Source organism: Choloepus didactylus, chromosome 6 (genome assembly GCF_015220235.1).
Source record: "Choloepus didactylus isolate mChoDid1 chromosome 6, mChoDid1.pri, whole genome shotgun sequence".
NCBI lineage: Eukaryota > Metazoa > Chordata > Mammalia > Pilosa > Megalonychidae > Choloepus > Choloepus didactylus.
The window spans coordinates 82,713,127-82,736,853 of record NC_051312.1 but is presented as its reverse complement, the minus strand read 5'-3'; the positions used below and the strand labels follow the sequence as shown (position 1 = coordinate 82,736,853).

Genomic DNA, 23,727 nt, shown 5'->3' with positions numbered 1-23,727 from the left:
GTATTGAGCCATGTTTTCTACTGGAAGGAAGAAAAAAAGCAATGTAATTAGATCATAGATTTTATAGGGTTTAGTTGCTCCCTTTGATTTTCCTTTTGATGTCTTGCCGATGTTGCTACAAATTAATCTACTAACATTTCAGGGAAGAAGTCTGATTTTGAGGAGAGTAAAATATTTTAAGAGCAAATACACAGAATAAAAAATTTTGTAATAAAAAAAGAAAACAAACTGGTTTTGTGAGGAATGGTGTTTTTGGAGACTCTATATCAAGGTACAGACTTGAATTTGCATGAGACTAAGGTTTTGACAAGTGGATGCCACCAAATATAGATGTATGATAACATATTTTAGAGTACTAAAAAGACAGACATTTCAATGCATGAACTTAGAGTGTAAGCTAAATGAAGTATATTTAGGAAGAAATTATTTCTGCACTATAATATTATAATGGCTTTTTTTTCAAGATTATCAAATTTCTCCACTGATTTAAATTTACATCATCCAATGACAGTAGCTATTTTCCTCAATGAGATAGAATCATTCTCATTATAGTCATCCTTATATGCCTGTGTCCATAAAGAAACTGGATTTTTAAATCACAGTATAATCATAGAATATTTAAATATAAATGCATGTAATGACTTGAACTGTTAAGGAGTAAAATCTTATACTCAGTGTGACTGGACAGTATCTAAGGTGACCCCTGGTGTTTCCCTACCTACTGTTGTCCACACCTTGTGTAAGCCCCTCTCCTTGAGTGCAGTCAAACTGTGACAGGCTTCCATTCAATAGAATGGAACAAATATATGCAAAGGTGATGAGATGCCACTTCCTCCATCTTAGCAGATTGGAGGTATAGATTCTCCTCCAAGGCTTGATGAAATAAGGAGGCATTTTAAGGATGTTCACATGACAAGAACTGCAGATGACCTCTGCGAACTAACGGTCTTCACTAGGACATGAGATTGGCCTCTAGTGCCACCAAAAATAAACCCAGATCCTCAGCCTCACAGCCACAGGTTTTGAATTTTGACAACAGCCTGAAAAATCTCAGAATAATATTCCTTTTCAATAGAGCCTGCAGATGAAAACACAGGTTGGCAAATCCATTGACTGCAGTCTTGCTAGACCCTGAGCAGAGAACAGCACAAAGGAGTACCTGAGAAACTGTGACAAAATAAGTGACAACACAACCATGTGCTTTTTCACTTTGTAAATTCTTCCATGCCTCACCTACTCCCTCACTGGAACCAGTTCTCTTGTTTTGTTCTAAGTTCTCATTTGTATCGCAGTAAACACAGAGTGAACTTCTAGTTTGTAAATCTCAGAGCTGACTTCCTTTGATATTCTCAAGGAGCAGATATTATAGGAGGATATCATAAGAAATTATAGCCAGTAAAAAGAAAATTGCATTCCCCTAAGATAAGAGTCACTGGTGGCCTGGAAATTTCATCTTACCATGAAGGCATCATGACCTAAATTGCATTCCTTAAGGATATAATCACCACCATCCATGCCACCATTATGACCATCCTCTATGGTTGTGATTCCATAATCAATAAGGAGAGTCAAGATTATTAATTAAATTTTCTAGGCTCCAAATTCAGGGAAATTGTTTATTTCTGGATAAAAATTATATAGTTTTCCAAGAAAATAAGATTTCCCATTACATATAATAAATCGACATTTTGGTCTTTGAGTATGACATGAGATTGGCTATTGAGCATGACTTCTTTGAGTCCTACTAATTTAAAGGTGGGTTTTAGACCCATAAATTGAAGTGATAGATACTATATTGTGCTAATTTACTCATGAAAATGGAAACTTGAATGCTGTGTGGGAGGCCTGTTATAATATCCCTGATTAGAAATATATTATTATGGGAACTATAGTTTGATCACTCTAAAGACCAAAAAGAAAAATAGAAATACCTGCACTTGAAAAGTAGAAGTTCTTCAAAGTTCAGTCACACATTTCCATCAGTAAAACCTTAAAATATCATACTAAAGAACAATTGGTAATTTTATAGTATTCTCTTAGGGCTAAATACTGAGCAGAAAAAGAAGTGAAGAGTTGTTGCTCAGAGACTTGGAATAGGATACAAAAGTATCAGATGCAGTTCAAAATTGGAAATTATAATTTCACAAGTGTGAAAGAGATGATTATTCAGCTATTCCAGATACTGAGGTTGGAGTCTCAGGTATAATTAAGCAATACTCAGCAGTTACAATAATCAAAAGGCTCCTAGGCCCAGAGGTTATTCCCTAGGTTGCTTTTTTTCTTTTTTAATAGATATCAACAGAGATGTATAAATATCCTCCTCTGAGTTCATATAAGCTGCTCATGACTTTTTCTCCAAGACCTGGGACTATCACTGTGGCAGGTACTAAGAAGAAATTCAAGACCTTCACTTTTTTTTGTTCCTAATGGTTTAGAAAAAACATGCATCAAAAAGGTAAATTAAAATAGTTTAATAATAAGTAAATAATTAAATAATAATTAAAATAGTTTAAAACTGGGGGTTTTGGAATTAGGATCCCTGAGTTTGAAAACAGAGTTTACACATCCATTAGTGATGTCACCTTGAGAATGTTTATCCTTCATTGCCTGAGTTTCCTCTTATGTAAAAAAGGACAATAATGTAGCTTCCTCATATAGTGGTTGTGACCATTAAATTGGGTAATCAATGTAAAGTGCTTAGAATAGTATTTATGAAAATGTTTTTCACATTTTAAGCATTGGTACATTTCTTTAAATTTTAATACTTTTTTTAAAACTGTTATGGCTGTTTTGCTCCTTACTCTATTGATATGTGATATGTCTGCATTTTAACAAAATAACTACAAGAGCTTTCATTAAAGGTAACACATGAATTGTATGTGCTTGCTTTTTCACCAGCAGTTTTGTCTTTTCTTCTCATCCAACTTTGGACAGAAGGAGAGAGGGAGAGAGAAAGAGGGAAATAGAGTGAGAGAAGATAAATACATATTGATAACATGATTTTGTGTCTCCATTACTTCTTAAGGTTTGTGATAATCTGGAAAGAAGGATTTCAAGTTACATGAAGAATGATAGATATCTTGCAGTGTAGTTTTAAGTCTATTTGGTGGTATGACAGCCACTGTGAAAAGTGAGGCCTGTGTGATTTCCAGATTTTGATGGCTGGTTTTTAAGGCAGTAGTGTTTATTATGCATAACTCTTGAAAACTTCCAAAGATTTGCAATCCAAAAGTTGTGATAGATTCATAAATTTAATTTGCCAAACTACTGCTTTGGATTGCAAACTTGGACAACTGAATTGAGCTTGTTTTATAGAACCCCAAAATGTGTACTTTTATATTTAAAGTATTTTTTACAGAAAAGCTATTTTTATTTTATGATGCCATTTGAGATAGTAAAATAACAACTCCTGCTATAAAAATTTATAGGTTCAGATTCTGTACTTCTGTTGAACATGAAAATAGCAGTCATTCTGCTATGTATAAATCTCTTTCAAATATAGTTATTGAGTAATCATGTGATTGTCATGTTCTGAATGAGAACATTCTGCCCTCTGAAATTTTCCTTGTCTTCTTTGACTCAATTCCACAAACCTAGTGGGTCAGTGCTTATTAGTGTGTCAAGAATATTAAAACTGGAGAAGAGCTAAGATGGCAGCATAAAGAGAGAGGTGGAAGACTGTTAGTCTCCCCCAGAACAATTCATAAATTACCAAAAAACTACTACATAACCTGGAATAACTCCAGGGAGACAAACATGACTGTCTACTCATTATCCACCAACCTGAACTGGGAGGAATGCCCGAGATTGCAGCATAAAATCTGTAAGTAAAATCTGCGGATCCGCACTGAGAGCCGGGGGCTGAGATCCCCTCCCTCACAGAAGCCTTGTGGTTCTAGAGGGCAGCACTCTTCAAACACGCTAGTGTACCTCAGCCCAGCTCCAACTGGGGTTTTAATGTTAATGGCTCAATACAGGCAGCGAATCCCCAACAAGCAGACAGAGGCTTTTGGTGACAGCTGACCTTGGGAGAGTCAGGAGGCATATCTGTCTCAGGATGGGGAGCCCAGAGGATTGGGTGCTATCTCTGGCTGATGGGTGAATCTGGGGGCTTTCTGTCCCTTTCTCTCTCTGTGGAGAAAACCTCAGACATTTTCAGCCAACAGCACTTTGAAATAAAGAAAGCCTCAGCCATTTTAAAATCAAAACACTTTGATCAGCAGAGTCAGAGAAACAAAGAACTTATTGATATGCAGTGACCTCTGTGGAGGGGGCATAGCTTGCCAAGAGGAAAGGAGGGGCCGAGCTCTACTGTCTGCCTTACCAGAACCAGGCCCCAAAGCCTGGGGGAGGAGAGCCACATGCCACACCCCCTTACACCAGCCAGTGACAGGCTGACAGCTGCACCTGCTGGGCAGAAAAGCACAGGTATGTCAATCCTCTAAGAAAAACCATCAGGGAAACCAGATACTGAATATTTCCTCCTTCTGTGACCTGAGCCTGTTATCTGGGAAAACCCAATTGGGGTGGCCTAGGAGATCAGATGCCTAGATGACAGAAAACTACAACTACAACCTACACCAAGAAAAACAAAGTTATGGCCCAGTCAGAGGAACAAATGTTCACTTCAACTGAGATACAGAAATTTAAACAACTAATACTAAATCAATTCAAAAAATTTAGAGAAGATTTTGCAAAAGAGATAGAGGCTGTAAAGAAAACACTGGGCATACATAAGGCAGAAATCAAAAGTTCCAAAAAGAACAACTAGAAAAATCTATGGCAATGAAAGACACAACACAAGAGATGAAAGACACAATGGAAACATGCGACAGCAGATCTCAAGAGGCAGAAGAAAACACTCAGGAACTGGAGAACAAAACACCTGAAAGCCTACACACAAAGGAGCAGATGGAGAAAAGAATGAAAAAATATGAGCAATGTCTCTGGGAACTTAAAGATGAAACAAAGTACAAGAATGTACGTAGCATTGGTGTCCCAGAAGGAGAAGAGAAGGGAAAAGAGGCAGAAGAAATAATAGAGGAAATAATCAATGAAAATTTCCCATCTCTTATGAAAGACATAAAATTACAGTTCCAAGAAGCACAGCGTACTCCAAACAGAAGAGATCTGAATAGGCCTACACCAAGATGCTTAATAATCAGATTATCAAACCTCAAAGACAAAGAGAGAATCCTGAAAGCAGCAAGAGAAAAGCGATCCATCAAATACAAAGGAAGCTTAATAAGACTATGTGTGGCTCTCTCAGCAGAAACCATGGAAGCAAGAAGGAAGTGGTGTGATATATTTAAGATACCAAAAGAGAAAAACCACCAACCAAGAATCCTATATCCAGCAAAGCTGTCCTTCAAATATTGAGGGAGAACTCAAAATATTTTCCAACAAACAGATAATGAGAGACTTTGTGAACAAGACACCCACCCTACAGGAAATACTAAAGTGAGCACTACAGAGTGATAGGAGAAGACAGAAGTGTGTGGTTTGGAACCCAATTTTGGGAGATGGTAACACAGCGATGTAAGTACACTGAACAAAGATAAGTATGAATATGGTTGAGAGAGGAAGGTTGGGAGCATGTGAGACACCAGAAGAAAGGAGGAAAGATAAAGAATGGGACTGTGTAACTCGGTGAAATCAAGAGTGTTCAACAATTGTGATAAAATGTACAAATATCTTCTTTTACGAGGGAGAACAAGCAAATGTCAACCTTGCAAGGGGTAAAAAAATGGGGAGGCATTGGGGAATGGATGCAATCAATGTTGACTAGAGATTGTAAGTAACAGAATCATTGTATTATGCTTCCTTTAATGTAACAAAGGTGATATACCAAGGTAAATGCAGATAACAGGGGGGGATGGGGAGGCATGTTAGACACTTGACATTGGTGATGTTGTCTGACTCTTTACTCTACTTTGATTTAAGGTTATTTTTCCTTTTGCTCCTTCCTAGCTGTCATTTTTTTTCCTCTTTCTTTTGCCTCTCTACCTTCTTTGACTCTCCCTCCTGCCTTGTGGAAGAAATGTAGATGCCCTTCTATAGCTAGTGGTGAAGGGGGTGAACACATAAATATGTGACCATACAGAGAACCATCAATTGTTTACTTAGGATGGAATGTATGGTGTGTGAACAAAATCATCTTAAAAAAAAAATGGGTTGATGACAAAACCTCGAGGGCAATATACTGAGTGAAATAAGCCAGACAGATAAGGACAAATATTACAGGGTTTCACTGATAGGAATTAATTATAATATATAAACTCAAAGATATGAAATATAAGGTACCAATACATAGGACAAGGCTTAAGAATGGGGAGCGGTTGCCTAGTATGAGCAGAATGTTCAACTAGGATGAACTTAAATGTTCGGAAATGAACAGAGGTGTGGAAGCAAGATGTGAGCATAACTAACAGTGCCAAATGGTGTGTGAATGAGGTGGAAAGGGGAAGCTCAGAGTCATATATGTCACCAGAAGGAAAGTTGGAGGTCAAAAGATGGGAATGTATAAAACTGAATCCTATGGTGGGCAATGTCCATGATTAACTGTACAAATATTAGAAATCTCTTCCATGAACCAGAACAAATGTATGACAATATAATTAGAAGTTAATAATAGAGGGGCATATAGGGAAGAAATATATACCTTTTGCAAACTAAATACTACAGTTAGTAGTATTTCAACGCTCTTTCATGAACAGTAACAAATGTACTATACCAACACTACGAGTCAACAATTGAGGGGGGTTGGTTAGGGATATGGGAGGATTCGAGTTTCCTTTTCTTTTCTTTTTTCATCTTTCACTTTATTTCTTATCTGGAGTAATGAAAAGTTTCTAAAATTGAACAAAAATTAAGTGTGGTGATGGATGCACAGCTGTGTGAGGGTGCCAGGGGCAACTGATTGTGTACTTTGGATCTTTGGATGATTGTATGGCATCTGAACAATCCAAATAAAAATTTAAAAGTAAAAAAAAAAAAAGAATATTAAAACTTTTGCACAGCACTTTAAATTTCAGAGTCATTTCAACCATTATCTTCAAAGGTTTCAATAAGAAGTAAAGGAGTCGAACTGTTTTATTTATTGTAGAAAAATTGAACCAAAGAAACATAATTAACACCCTCAAAATGAGAAGGAAGTCTTGGAAACTTCACAATGTCTCTAGTTCTTCATCAATCTACCATCTAACACCTTCTGCCATTCAATTTGGCCACAGAAAATTGGAATATTAATTCTACCCTCTTTTTATACAGTGTTATTGAGAGGAAAGAGAAATAACATTTTTTTATAATTAAGAATTGATATCAAAATTGAGATACAAATTACATAAATGGAACAGTTACAAGTTATAAGATATATATATATATATATATGTATGTATGTAAAATATGGTATTACCAAAAAAAGAATTCAGCTGCTGATTTTTCTGATTCATATATTTTTTTTCCAGAGAGAACAATGTACCCAAGTGGAGGGAAGATATTGCCCACATCATTCAGTTTTCTAATAACTGACCTCTGCCTATTTTATTCTTGGTCCTCATTCCTTGCAGTCCATCATGCCAAAAAGAAAGGTTAGGATTTGACTAGAAACAAATCTATTTTTGACTATTGTTCACTCTAGCTCCTTTCTCTGTTTTTCATGTAACAGATTCTGGCTGCCTCTCTCTAAGGTCTAATTTTACATCTACCCAAATCACTGCGTTTCTGCTGACTGGTGTCCCAGGATTAGAAGACTTCCACATCTGGATCTCTTTTCCTTTCAGCTTCATGTACTTTCTGGCTGTGATAGGCAATGGCCTGGTTATAGCAGTGGTAGCCTGGGACAGGCAACTCCATGAGCCCATGTATCTCTTCCTGGCCATGCTGGCACTCAATGATGTCCTTCTTTGTATTGTCACAGTGCCCAAAATGCTTCTCATCTTCTGGCAGTGCCCTTCTCCATCAACATTTCCTGCCTGCCTCACACAGATGTTTTTTGTTCATGCTCTGTTCCTATCTGAATCTGCTATTCTCCTGGCCATGGCTTTTGATCACTATGTGGCCATCTGTGCACCACTCCACTACACAACCCTACTTACAGGCTCTCTCATTGGCAAGGTGGGATTGGCTCTGGTGGCCTGAAGTGTGACTGTAGTCACTCCTGGTGTCCTCCTCATCCTCTGGCTGCATTTTTGCCAAACCAACATCATCCATCACACCTACTGTGAGAACATGGGAATTGCCAAGTTGGCGTGCAATAGCGTCACCCTTAATAGCATTTATGGGCTCACAGCTGCTCTCCTCACCACAGGGCTAGACTCCATCCTTATCTTCCTCTCCTACTGGTTAATTCTAAGGACAGTACTCTGACTACCTTCAAGAGAGGCCTGGAGAAAGGCCTTTGGAACCTCTGGAGCTCATATATGTGTTATACTGATATTTTATATTCTAGCCTTCTTCTCTTTCTTCACCCACTGCTTTGGGTCCCACATGCCCAGGCATACCCTTATCCTCCTGGCAAACCTTTACTTACTGGTACCACCTACCATGAACCCCCTTGTTTATGGGGTAAAGGCAAAGGAGATAAGAATGCAAGTACTATGATTCTGTAGGCAAACAAACCAAAAAAAAAAAAACCAAAATAATAAAAAAATTGACCAAAAGTTTATGAAGCAATGAGAAATAGGGAAGCCCAGCTAAGTCAACAGACTTGAATGTCATGTATGAATCAATCTAGGCAGATTTGAATAGAATTTAAATATTCAGAATCCTTGATTTGAAGCAAACAAGAGGCAAGGAACTGTTCAGGTACCACCATGAGTGTCTCAATCTATTAAGTTAATAATCAATAGATTTCCTCTGTAGCAAAGTGAAGGATTTAAGTCACCTTTCTGTAATTCACAAGGCCTCTTCTTTGTCAATTTGCAATCGATAGGCCAAAATGTAAATCCCATAAATTAAGGGATTACTTCCAAACCCAGGCTCACCAATACATCCACAGAACCCAGAATATACAAATAAGTTATGAAATAATTATTGAATACACAAATGACTTAACTAATCTAATGATTAATGCTGATGTTTTTATATAACTCTCTCTTTTTAATTATATTGGACATTTTGGTAAAATATTTCTTTTCCTTTCCTCTAAAAAACCTTTCCCTTAGTTTTCAAAAAACATGCATTTATTATCTTTTTTAATGACTTAGTGTAACAAAGATTTTTTGATTACACAATAAAAATGGTCTTTAGTTAAAATATGTAAATATTTCATGAAAATATTCTAAGTTATATCATGACATCCAAGGCTGAACTGAATATGCAAGACTCAGGAAGTTAAAAAGCCTGGCTGCTATATTACTTCAACAACAGGAGAGCCTGATTGTCTTTTCTGGAATTGGTGGCAACAAATGTTTCATCTCTAATGCCTTTGGAACAATAAGTATAATCACCTCAGATTGGGTCAGATTGCTAAACGTGGTTCAATCTGTTACATCTGGAGAGTAGTATCTCTTTATATTCTTATTTAATAGGAACAAGAGTGTGTCCAGGCAGTTCTTGGCAAGAGGAAATCACAGGAATTGGTCAGGATCATGAAAATTTGGTTCTTTGGCTCTTTATTAACACATGCAATTTTCCTAGTTTAGCTCATTTCATGGGGTTGTTTTGAAGAAAGTGAAGTTTATGTTGTCCATGTTTTTAGATTGATTGACTAATTAGGATAATGAAGTGTTTTGTAGCAAAACTTTGTACGGAAGAAAATGCCAGCCTCTTGGATGCTGAAGGAATCAGTGCTCTTTTCTTCTATTTTTTTCTTGCCATCCTGGTTTTTGTTTGTTTGTTTGAAGTGTCCGTCCAAAACTCTTTATTTGACAGGGTCATGATTTCATGGGAGATCAAAAGACAAAATATTTAGTCCTATTTTTATACTAAAGTATATCTGGATTAAAATTTATGATAACCAAATCAAGACACAAAAGATACTACTTGGTAAAGTCTTCAAAGTATATTTTATTTTTACATTTCTTCAAATGATTGTGGAACTTTTAAAAATCTCTCCCAAATTTGACAGTTTAGGGACAGTCATGGGAACATGGGTTCTCAAAAAAAAAACAAATACATTGGTGTTTTGCTAGCTCACTGAGCTAACACCAAGAAGCCATTTTTTTCTATAATCTTAAAGAATCATGTGGGTATGTTTGCACTGGCCCTCTGAGAATTGCTGAAATAAAGGAAACATTATGGAAAGTATATCAGTTTCCAAAATGTACAAAACTTTGAAAGTAAAGGTTCAAAATGTCTGAAAAAATCTGCAAAGCTTGGTACAGTGTTTATATATAACGAGAACCAATTAACCCCATGGACTTTAAAACCCAAAATATTCCAAAAATTAACTTAAATAGCATGGCATTAGTGACATTCTTTTCAAAGCATTTCACTTATAAGAAACCTGCTAAGACTGTTCTCATCCTTATGAAAAAACCTAACCCATTTCTAAAACAAAAAATATGATTTGCAAGAGAAGCAACACTGTACAGCTCACTGGTAAATTAAGATTCCTGAAGTTGTAAGAAATGTAGCCAAAACAAGTCACACTCAACAAAGGACGGTTAACACAAGAAATGTGCCCTAAATAAAGTGTATGAATGGGAGCCTGCCCAGCTAAATGAAGCAGACAGAAGTCAGAAGTCCAGGGTCATTCACCAGAGCAGCAGCAGTCTTGAAATCCACACTGCAAATTCTGGCATCCACTAGCATTATCAGCACTAAGACTGTTAATGTTGTCAAAGTAGTAAAATTATTCATCATTTAGAGATGGGCATGCTGAAAGCAAATCCTGCAGACCTGTACCAGCTAGGGTAAGACAACCAGAGAGATTAATGTGCTTCAAATAAGGCAGCCCTCCTCCCAGAGCCAAAACCCTGAGACCATGGTCTGTGATTAGATGACATCCAGACAGGCTGAGGAACAGAAGTACACATCCAGTCTCTTGATCAGATTTTTCACTCTCAGAGTGAATTAACTCTTTTCCAATATGCAATCTAGTCCTTGATGTTTTTCTACATAATGCAGAAGACTCCAGGAGTGCTGACATCATTCTAAGAGCTGTCCCTGTTCAACAAAATGAATGACCACAATACGCAAAGCACATTACGGACCACAATATGGAGAAGCACAATGCTGCTGCCAACTGACACTAGTCCTTAGTCCAACAACATCCTTACTGTAACAACCAGAAGTGAGGCAAGTAAAGTGGGATGCTGTTTCCACTATACAAGGACTTTCAACATTTCTATGTCTCCATTCTACAACATCTTCAATGTCAGCCAAATCTTCAGAATCTACCATCCACACCTAAGCAGAACTGAAATTTTCAGAAACAACAGGCTGAGTCCAGGGGTGTTCATTACCTATTTTTTCTTCAAGGTCTCTGTTAGTTAAATTGTGCAAACAAGCATCCTGCTTCATGGACTGCATGGAAATGTCCTTGTTCTTCCAAGTAATCAAAGTAATTTTGCTTCTAGATGTTTTCAAAAGGCCACTCTGATGAGATGTCAGAATTCCAAGAGCTCCAGATATCTTCTCTAGAGCCACATCTGTGATTTTGTCATATCCAGACAGATCAAGATGCTGAAGACTCTGGCAGCAACCTAGCCAAGACCAATTGCCAAATGCAGAATCTGAAATGTCATTTTGGGTAAGATCCAGATGCTCCAGGTTAGGACAAAGCTCTAAAATCTGCTTAACCTTTTTGCTGGAAATGGCAGAGATGTATGCTAATGCTAAAGTTTTTACAGAAGTACCAACATAAGGTAGAACATTATGAATTAAGCCATTGGAGTAAACATTTTTCCATTTGTGCAATGCTGATAATCAGTTCCTCTGCAGACTCTTCAGATTCATCTCTATCAGCATCTTCATCCCACTCCTGAAAAGCACAACTTTCATCTTTTCTATTTTTCAACCATTCTTCATCAAGTTCAGTAACCAGTTCAGTTGCAGGACCACTGTGTCAGTCAACTCTAGCCCAATAAACAAGGTAAAGATGTTTCCAAAGTGATAGTTTTTGCCAGCTGAGACCATTTAGTGCTTACTTGACTGCATCGGCATACATCTTGAGGACTGAGATAAGTGAAAATTGATAGCATTATCTCAGGAGGAAGACGAGTTATACTTGTGGAGTGTTCTGACACTTCCTTTTCTTTTGCCAACTTTTTCATCCACAGAATATTTTAAAAACTTCTGTTGCTCTTCAGCTTGATTCCACAGGCTAAGACCTCTCAGGAGTTCAGCAGTATCCTTGTGAGAATAGTTTGTGCAATCACTTTCTGTTTAATATCCTTAAACTCTTCATAGGTAAAATATTTCATTAACATGGGCTGAAAAACCTCTTCTTCCTCTTTCATGTGAGGAGGAAAATCTCTTGTAAAAGCCTCCAATCTCTCTTTCAGATGTTTTGCATTACAATTTAACTGCTCTTAACATTCTTCATTCCCTGTTCAAAGAGGCTAAGCATCTCAGAGAGCTTACTGTCAGAATGTACATTATAAATGGTCTGCTACGTTGTTGAAGCAAACCAATAATGCATTCCTTTTCAATCTGCTTGTGCATTTTGAACTCCTTAAAAGTAGCATACAAAGACTGCAGTAGAGCTTGGAAATCCTTATTGGAAAAGTTGATTTTAACAAGCTTGTTGTAGCAGAGCCCCACCTGCTGTTTCATCTGCCAGTGTGGGGCAGTGAAGATGTCCACTTCTTCAGGGAAGGGTGTCATTGCCACTACCTCCGCCTGGGCTTCAGAAGCCATGACCGCCGCTTCTCCATAGATGCTCTCACCGTGGGGCAGAGACGGCATGTCCCCCTGTGCATGCCCCAGGCTGCCAGGCCGGCCGGGGTGTGTGGGCTGCCGCCATGGGGTCCCAGCTGCCCTTGCCATCCTGTTTTGACACAAAGGGCTTTCTGAAGAAGAATGAAGATTGCCGGTACGTTATCTAAAGGATAGCATTTGGCATTATGAAAACAACTGCATTGCATTTTTGCCTAATCATAGGAGATCAGTATACAAAAATGAAGATTAGTTATTTTGGCCTCTGGATAGGGATCCTTTATAGGTTCCCCAGACAGGCAAAGAAGGCTTTCAGAAGGAATTTTTTTTTTTGATATACAAACTAGCCATTCTTTATTCACTGATTGATTAACTTATTAATTATTCAATTATTATTATTGAGTGCCTCCTTTAAACCAAGTTACTAGTTCCTGCAGGTAGCAAACAGTTTGAGACACATTTCTGTTCAATAGCAATTAGATTAAGATATGTAATAGAATATTACTATTATGAAGATATATGCAAATATTGAGGGCCATAAAGCATTTTGAAAATCTTTTCATACCGTTTTATTTTTCTTTTGAGGAAACATAAGTATGTGACCTAAAAAATTCAATTAGATTTTCAGTTATATTTTTTAACAACTTTATGGAAACTCATGTGCTAGATAATTTCAGAGATATAAAAAGAGATAGTTTTATATATTGAAAAGAATTCTGGATAAGAATTAAGAGACTTAGATGTTCTGTATCCTGCTGCTACCAACTTCTAAATAGCTACACCTAAGTGAGCTATATTTTGTTCAGACAGTATTTAAATGAACAGTGTAAAATTAAGTTACCTTTAAACCAACAGTCTGTAATCTTTGCCTACACATTGTATATATATATATTTATATATATGTATATATGCTTTACAAAATTACTAATTCTCAATTTTCTATAAGATTTTAAATATATACATATCTTTTAATGTTAAAGGGGGGGTGCTCATTTTGTTTTTCTACCACTGAAAAAACTACACCTCCTCAGAGGGCTGAGAACCTCATTTGTGCCTCAACATGCTATTATATCAAGATGATATTTTTCTAAGTTTAGGAAAGATAGAATCAACAGATCTACAAAGATTAGATTTATATAACCGAAAGGTAGTATAAGATTCAATGACAAATACTATAGAGTATCAGGAAATGAGGAAATATGTGTTTGATATATTCAAGGAAACTTCACGGATGAAGTTGTGAATAAGGGTGATGTTCTAGTTTATTTATGCTGCCATTAGGCAAAATACCAGAAATAGATTGGCTTTTATAAGAGATTTATTACGTTACAAATTTATGGTTCTAAGTCCATAAATGTGTCCAAACTAAGGCATCAACAAACAGAGGATACCTTCAATGAAGGAAGGCCAGTGGCATCAGGAACATATCTGTGGGCTGGGAAGGTGCATGGCTGGCATCTGCTGGTCCTTTGCTCCTGGGCTACATTTCAAAATGGCTTTCTCCAAAATGTCTCAGCGGAGACAAATCACTGAGTTTATATCATTGGAAATTAAACTTCCATTGTCTTGAGAACATGCCTATCTCACAGTAAATTGATTTTTGGGTGGAGAAGCATATGGAGGGTTCCTTGGCAAATCTGCTTGATGTTCACACTATAGATGATTGGGTTGAGCAGTTGAGGACAGGTGGAATCAGTAAGTAGACATGAGCCATAAAAATATGAATGAGGGAGGAGGAGTGTTTGGCAAAACGATGGACAATAGACAGTCCGATCATGGACACATATAGAATGAGCACAGCACAGATGTGGGATGCACATGTATTGAGGACCTTAAGCCTCCCCTCTAGAGAGGCAATTCTCAACACTGAGTGGAGGATGAAAACATAAGACACAAAAATACCCAAAGATTCCATGCCCCATAACACAGTGATGAGAACAAATCCACATATAACATTAAACTTGGTATCAGCACAGGCAAGACAGATCATATCCTGGTGCAGACAATAAGAATGAGGAAGGATATGGGAGCAGCAGAAGGGGAAGAAGGCCAGTTGGACCAGAAGTGGAATCATGGCAAAGGCACTCCTGAGCAGGGCTGCAATTCCAATCTTGGTGATGAGTTTTGGGGTGAGAATGGTAGCATATCACAGAGGGTGGCAGATGGCCACATACCTATTCAGGGCCATGGCCAAGAGTACAGATGATTCAGTGAAGGAGAAAGTGAATGAAAAGCATGGCCAGGAAGTAGCATATGGGTTCATGAAGCCTGGGTTCTCTCTGGACAATATGTAGGATGGTGCAGTTACCCATTATTCCAACTGTATAGAGGAGACAGAATGGGATGGAAATCCAGCAGTGAAATTCCTCATAGCCAGGGTTGCCTATAAGGTAGAGTGTGGAAGAAAGAGCACTGCTGGAATTGGAGACTGCCATTGGGCTGACTTCTTGATCCACAGTCCTATTCCATAATCACACTACTGTGGGTAGGATAGTCACAAATGCCAGATCTGTGTCAGGGAAAAAATATGTCAGCACTTACCTGTAATCAGCCCTAAATCCTTCCCCACATTCCTGCTTTGTCTTTGTCTACTTCACTTCTGGGTGTTGTGAGTTACATAAAATACATACTTTATATCATGTGGATCTTCTCTCCTGCCCCCCAGATGCAGAACCTTCATCTTTATAAACCTGTGGTCATCTCCCAAAGACATACCCAGAAAGAATAGCTCACAACTTGTTCTAGGTTGCATTCTTAATCTGTACAGTCTTCTTTAGGAATTTTCTTGGTCAGAGTTATTGTTCCTATTGGAAGCATTTTTTATTTTTGTTACTCCTACAATAATTTACATGAAATTCTTATAACTGCCTGATATTGAAAGTATCTTCAATGATTTTAGAACACCACACAAGATACCTTTACAGAATTTAGGTGAGCAATAGGCTGCAATATTCTTGTTCTTACTCACTTATCCCCATTGATATAATGAATGCCCTAGAGTGGGATCTATGGCTCGTCAGGTCTAATATAAATTTAGTTGTGCCTGGTACCTCAATTTAATCAACTGTTTTTTTAATAGTCCAGATCCTCTAGTGATCTCTATTACTGAATAAAAAATAAAAATTAAGAGTGAAACACCAGTTAAAATAGAATTAATTAAAGTAATCAGTTTGAATTTTTAAAAGAAAATTTTAATATAATAAAATATGTCTTTTAAGGAAAACCCATATGACTCTTGCTTTGATTTAAAAGATTCAGAGTTCTTTTCTTGTTACTTTTCACAAACGATCATTTGTTGAAGACTGGTTCTTTCTACAAAAAAAAAAAATACACAAAATTGGCTAGAATAAGACTATTAGCTTCAACCCTCCTGGAACTAAATCATTTGTACTCAAAGTAAATGTGAAAATATTCCTTCCCCATTAGCTTACAGGGGTCAAGAAAAATATATCTGAAGTAACAAATATGAGCTTTCTCTCAAAACTGAACTTGTCCATTACTTTTATAAGCATTCATGCACAACAAAATGTGGACATGAAAAATTTTATCCACAGGAGAATAGTAACTCCCATTGTTTTATGCATAATGGCTCTGTAAACTCACAACTTCTCTAATAAAGAAAAAAAAATGCAAAAAAAGTAAAAAAAAAAAAAAAAAGAAAAAGGAATCTTAATTGCAGCAGAGCCAAAGTTGTTTTGTCACAATTAGGATCTGCAGTAATCATCTCAGCCCAGTTCTGTGGTGTGGTTCCAGCAGATATTCCTGGCAATGGGGCTCATGGCCCAATGTTTCTATGAAATTCTAATGGAATGGCTTAAGAAATTCCTTTCTGCTTAAACTATCTAAGGTGGAATCTGCTGACAGAAACTAATAATCCTGAATAATAAGAAGGAATAAGGCATTCTGCAAGGTGGTTGCATATTTAACTGGATTATAATATAGCTCCCCTCTACTAAGGAGAGGAATATTATGTATTTTTGTCTATTCTGTTACACTTACATGATATAACTTTTAATGCTCACTCATTGTCAATATGGAGCTAAAAGAATCATGCTGGAGGGGCAAACAACAGAATTGTAGTGCTATAGGTTTAGTACTATCCTTAAGAACCATGAGGAAATGAGGTTTCAGAAATATTACAGTTGTTTAAGAATTGTAAGATTCTAAATTCTAATCCCTGCTGCATGACTTTGATGATGTCACTTCTATGAGCTTCAGTGTATTATTCTGTAAAATGAGGATAAATAATTCCTTTTTTTCTGTTACATTGGGACATTGTGATGAGAAGTAGCCTTCAAAGTATATGGTGTCTATGCAACAAAAGCCTGTTTCTCAAAGAAAACAAGAAAAGGGGCTGTTATAATAGAAACTTGCAGGAAAATAACTCATATTGTGTTTTGAAATGTAAATAATTTTTACAAGGATAAGGGAAAATGATATATTTACAGTAGAATTAAATAGTATTTATTTAATTCTATATAAGAACTGATAAGGGAAAAATCAATTTGTCTATAAGCAAACAAAATAAAACATAACAAAAGAAACAGAAGACGGGGGAGTTCTTTGATACTCCTATGTGATTTCAATGTTAAGATCATGAGCTAAAATAAAAACCTCCAATAAGCAAACAAAACAAAACCAAAAAGCCCTCTCATTGTAAGTTAATAAATTGGTATTTCCCTGTCTTGCTATGTCTATTTTGGTGCTTTGAGACACTTCAATTCCCTTCAATTTATCCCATATGGATTAATCCTAAATGCAGCATACATTTGTCTCAGACTTTTAATAATGAAAATTGTCTAGGAAATGAAAGATCCATGACCAAGGATTCAAACAAGTAAAGTCTAGAGACAAACTCATTCTTTTTCATTATTAATATTATAACTAAATTCTATCTACATATTGTATAAATGGATACTTAAGACCCTGATGCTTTCCTGACTCTGACTGCTTTATCACAATCCCAAATCCCTGCTTATCTAAATTGGGGCTTGTCCAACTCATGCTCCTTTCTGCACTTGCCTTTCCTTATGGCCAAAGGCAGATATGGGAAAGTGTGGCTCATGTGATATCTCCAGAAGAAGAATGTAATTGTTTCTCTTCTCTTGGGCAACACTAGTACAAGATCAACCCTTCAGTCAGAGACTCTGCTGGGGAGAAAAGAGGGGTGCCTCTGTCCCTCCCTGCTTTTCCCCTCAGGTCTGTTTTCCATGGTCCTTCACTGCCCTTCACTGGTCTATGTGTTGATGTCTCTTCTGTCCTTATTGTTCCTCTCCTTTTATTTCATGCCTGCTTTCTGGCTATAATTTAAAGTCTGTCCTCACCATCTCCTTCAATCCCACCAATTTCAGATCTTCCTGTTGTTGATACCCTTCAAATTTCTCATCCATAGTTAGACAAGCCACTCTTGGAAATCTGTCATCTTTTAACCTCACCACACAGGGAGTTCAAACCATTTCTCTGACCCTATAGCCCCTCTCCCCCACTGTCAAGAATAAACACAAATTATACTTGTGTTTATGATTGAATAAAACAAAAAACCATCAGATGATTCAGAAAGCCACCTGATTGGGTGGTGATTCTGAAACACCTTAGTGATTGATCTCAATGGCTTTTTCTTGAGGCTTAAGATCACATCTTCCTGCCATCTCTTTGTTCACACACCTCTGTTTCTAGCTTGGCGATTACATACACCTACGTTATATCCTGGTCCCAGTGCATGTTTGTGCTTAATTTTAGACAAGTTATTTTTCTCTCCATGTCTCTGTGATGATAATAACAATTCAACAGGATTGTATTGAGTTTTAAATGAGATATTCTTGGTCAATACTTAGCACAAAGCCTGATATACAGTGATAATAAAATGATGATGATGATGATGATGATGATGATGACAACAGCAATAACAACTGAAGTGATATTCCTTTAAAGCCAATGGAGGATGGGGGGAGAATTGGGGTGTCCCTGGAGTGTCTTCCCATAGAAGAAAATGGCATGAGTAGGGCAAGAGATCTTACAGAAGTGACCTTCGTAGGCTGTGGGGTAAGAAGCAGATTACATCAGTTTCATCTCTATTTCATTCAGTGAAGACTCAGCACAGCCAGAGTTCTGAATTACTTCTTGAAACTTTATCTACCCTCAAATCCCTCTGACAGTTAGGTTTCACCTGTCAGTGTGCTTCTCATTCTATTCAGTGCCCATTTGGAAAGAACAGAGTCTGTTGTAGAATGGGAAGTGTTACCAGAACAGGAAAAAGATCCTTGGGACCTCAGCCAGCTAGGAATCTGAGCAATGTTGTTGGTTTTCTAAAGTTACCACAAAATACTCCATATTTGCAGTAGTATCTGATCCTCCTATTATACCACAGACCTTTACCTTGTAGCACTGCTTTGTTGGACAGTCTAACTAACTCCTATTGCTCCTGACCCTATCATTTGAAACTCATTCACTGACCATATGAGGAAGATGGAGATCACTGGAGCTAGTTTGTGAATTTGAAAGTCTTAAGGACTTTTAAAGTATGTTGAGATCACTGAGCTGAAAAAAAATCCCATTAAAAATCACTTGGCATACTTGGCATTGGAAAGAACTTGAAAGTTATCTAGGGCAATGCTTATCTTATTCTGGAATTTCTCCTCTGTTATGCCTGAAAATGGTCTTCATCATGTGTGAACTACATGTTCATGGGGAGAGAGGATACCACCTGCCACAGAAGTCCAGGGAATCATAAATAAGTTCTGTCTATCTATAGATTCTCCCTTTTGTGGTTCTGCCTTGGAGGCTACCAGCATGGACCTGAACAACAAAGATACTTACAGTGAAAATTATGTCCTTTGCTGAATTGAGATTCTCTCCCTTCCTGAACCAGATCTATGTCCTCCTCATACACTCGATATCTGTTCTCAACTCTCACTCTCTATTCTTTGCCTTTCAAGTTCCCTCTTTATATCTTCCCACTCCCTCCCACTTTTATTTTTCCCATGTCTCATGCACTTGGTAGAATAATTCCCCTTGCTTGTAGTAAATGTTCCAGTTCTCAAAGCATAAAGGATGAATTAATAAGGCCTGTTCTGGTTTGTAGAGATATGAGGCCCCAAGATAACAACAGGACACTGATGGTAACCCTGTCAGTGTCAACATTTCAGTTTATGGCCATTTCCACGCTCTGCTTCCACCACATCCAGATTGCAGCAGAGTGCTATAGTTTAGGAGCACAGTTAAAAGGACCTTATAGGGGTAACCAAATATTTATTTACTGAATATCTGGAGCCAAATAGTAGTTTGGAGCCAGAATATGATAGGGTACTAAATAATTTTATACATTGTATAATTAATGAAGATTTATTGAGGATTTAAACTATGATGGGTCTAGATGCTGTAGCTTAAGTGCTTAAAGTGACTCAAATTCAGATCTATTATTATATACTGGATTAAAATGATACATAGTTATGTGACTTGCCTGCCTCAAAATCGTACAATAGGGAGAACCTAAGATGGCAGCTAGGAGAGACAGGGCAAAAAAAACACCTCTGTGAAAAATACTGGATAAAAGCCAGAAAGTGACCCAGAAAACCAGTTCCAGCGATTTACCAGCTGGACAAGCTCTGCTGAATCCACAAGGACCGTGCACTTGGTGAAACCGGGAGTCTGTGTTCTGAAACAAGTGAGTAAGCCTGCTGAATATCCAGCAGCCATGCTGTGGTGTAGGGAAACCATAGGTTGGTGTTTGGAGGTGGGCTAGTTCTTTTTTAAAAAACCCAAAAGTGGCTGCTGATATGGCAGTAAGAACTGCACAGCGAAGCATGGCAGGAACAGGCTGTGTGAAAACCTCCATATCTGGTGTGGAAGATAGCCTTTCACACACCCACTGCTAATTGTCTTGGAGCAAGAAAGACAGAGGTGAGCCAAAAGGGGAAAATAACCATGCCCCTTGCAGCCATCTTCTCACCAGGCTGGGAACACTCCTGCCCAGCACTGGTGCCACAGCCCAGAGCCCCACCAAAAAACCCAGTGTGACAGGAAGTGTTTCCGGCAATGCACACACATGCCACAATATCAGGCATGGACAATAGCCTTTTGCACACCCACAGCTAATTGTCCTGGAGCTGGGAAGGTGGAGCTGTGTGAAAAGAGGGAAATTAACACGCCCCATACAGCCATCCTTACAGCAGGCTGGGAATGCCCCTACACGGCCCAGCAGCCCAGAACTTCCCTTTAGGGATGGCGTGCACTTGTAACATAGCACAACCTTTCCTCAGCAGAGACACTTGAAGGGCATGGCTTGGAAGAGGGACCCACTCAGAAATCCAGGGACCATACACCAATACCAAGGACTTGTGGGTCAGCGGCAGAGACAATCTGTGGCAAGACTGAAATGAAGGTTTAGACTCTTGCAACAGCCTTAAATCTCCAAGAATACCTGGATGGTTTGATTATTAGAGCTGCCCTCCCTCCCTAACCACTCAGACACATGCCCCATATTCACGGCAGACAGCAGCAACAACACACCCAAACTTGGTGCACCAATTGGACCCCACAAGAATCAGACCCCCACACACCACAAAGACAAAGTTGGGGAGAACTGACTTGAGGGGAATAGGTGACTCGTGGATACTATCTGCTGGTTAGTTAGAGAATGTGTATGCCACCAACCTGTAGATCTGACAAATTAGAGATTAGTCTTTGAGTAGTCCTACATATCCTGAAACAACCCTATCAAGTAAAGCAAATGCCAAGAGGCCAAAAACAACAGAAAATTTTAAAGCATATGAAAAAACCAGATGATATGGATAACCCAAACCCAAGCACCCAAATCAAAAGATCAGAGGAGACACAGTACTTGGAGCAATTATCAAAGAACTAAAGACAAACAATGAGAGCATGGCACAGGATATAAAGGACATAAAGAAGACCCAAGAAGAGCATAAAGAAGAAATTGCAAGAGTAAATAAAAAATAGACAATCTTATGGAAATAAAAGAAACTGTTGACCAAATTAAAAAGATTCTGGATACTCATAGTACAAGATTAGAGGATGCTGAACAACAAATCAGCAACCTCAAAGACCACAGAATGGAAAATGAAAGAACAAAAGAAAGAATAGGGAAAAAAATCAAAATAATCAAAATGGACCTCAGTGACATGATAGATAAAATACAATGCCCAAATGTAAGACTCATTGGTGTCCCAGAGGCAGAAGAGAAGGGTAAAGGTATAGAAAGAGTATTCAAAGAAATTGTTGGGGAAAACTTTCCAAACCTTCTACACAATATAAAACCACAAAGCATAAATGCCCAGTGAACTCCAAATAGAATAAATCCAAATAAACCCACTCCAAGACATATTCTGATCAGACTGTCAAATACTTAAGGGAAGGTACAAGTTCTGAAAGCAACAAGAGAAAAGCAATTCACCACATACAAAGGAAACAACATAAGACTAAGTAGTGACTACTTAGTGGCCACCATGGAGGTGAGAAGGCAGTGGCATGACATATTTAAAGTTCTGAGAGAGAAAAATTTCCAACCAAGAATACTTTATCCAGCAAAGCTTTCCTTCAAATTTGAGGGAGAGCTTAAATTTTTCACAAACAAATGCTGAGAGATTTTGCTAATAAAAGATCTGCCCTACTTTGGATACTAAAGGGAGCCCTACTGATGAGAAACAAAGAAAGGAGAGAGAGATATAGAGAAATGTTCAGTACTAAAAAGATTCAATATTGGTTCATTAAAGGACAATAAGAGAGAGAGGGAAAAAATATATCTGACAAACATAAACCAAAGGATAGGATGGCTGATTCAAGAAATGCCTTCACAGTAATAACATTGAATGTAAATGGATTAAACTCACAATTAAAAGATATAGATTGGCAGAATGGACCAAAGAATATGAACCATCAATATGTTTGCATGCAAGAGACTCATCTTAGACACAGCAACAGAAAGAAATCAAAAGTGAAAGGATGGAAAAAATATTTCATGCAAGCCATAGCCAAAAGAAAGCAGGGGTAGCAATATCAATCTCAGATAAAATAGACTTTAAGTGCAAGGATATTATGAGAGACAAAGAAGGCCACTACATACTAATAAAGGAGGCAATTCAACAAGAAGAAATAATGATCATAAATGTTTATGCACCCAATCATGGTGCCACAAAATACATGAGACAAACACTGGCAAAGCTAAAGGAAGCAATGGATGTTTCCACAATAATTGTGGGAGACTTCAACACATCACTCTTTCCTATAGATAGATCAACCAGACAGAAGACCAATAAGGAAATTGAAAACCTAAACAATCTGATAAATGAATTTGATTTAACACACATATAAAGAACATTACTTCCCAAATCACGAAGATACACATTCTTCTCTAGTGATCACGGAACATTCTCCAGAATAGACCATATGCTGGGACATAAAAAAAGCCTCAATAAGTTAAAAAAAAAATTGAAATTATTCAAAGCACATTTTCTGACCACAATGGAATACAATTAGAAGTCAATAACCATCAGAGACTTAGAAAATTCACAAACACCTGGAGGTTAAACAACACACTCCAAAAATAAATGGTTTATAATGTAGAATGTAGGGGAACTAGTGATAGAGAGCAATTAATGAAGGGGGAAAGATAACCCAATAAGAACAGATAAGCTATCATGGGTAAATTTAATGTTCTGGGAATGCCCAGGAATGACTATGGTTTGTTAATTTCTGATGGGTATGGTAGGAACAAGTTCACAGAAATGTTGCTATATTAGGTTATTTTCTTGGGGTAGAGTAGGAACATTTTGGAAGTAAAGTAGTTATTTTAGGTTAGTTGTCTTTTTCTTAGTCCCTTGTTATGATTTGTTTGAAATTTTTTTTATTATATATCTTTTTAAAAATTTTTTTTTGATACAGTTAATT

General features: G+C 37.5%; 3 pseudogenes; 1 reads left to right on the top strand and 2 right to left on the bottom strand.

Annotated features, from left to right (window-relative positions):
• The first annotated feature begins 6,389 nt into the window (after window positions 1–6,389).
• LOC119537143 lies at window positions 6,390–8,601 on the top strand (annotated as a pseudogene).
• A 2,092-nt stretch (window positions 8,602–10,693) lies between these two features.
• LOC119538037 lies at window positions 10,694–12,834 on the bottom strand (annotated as a pseudogene).
• A 1,571-nt stretch (window positions 12,835–14,405) lies between these two features.
• Window positions 14,406–15,257, bottom strand: LOC119537142 (annotated as a pseudogene).
• Between the last annotated feature and the right edge of the window lie 8,470 nt (window positions 15,258–23,727).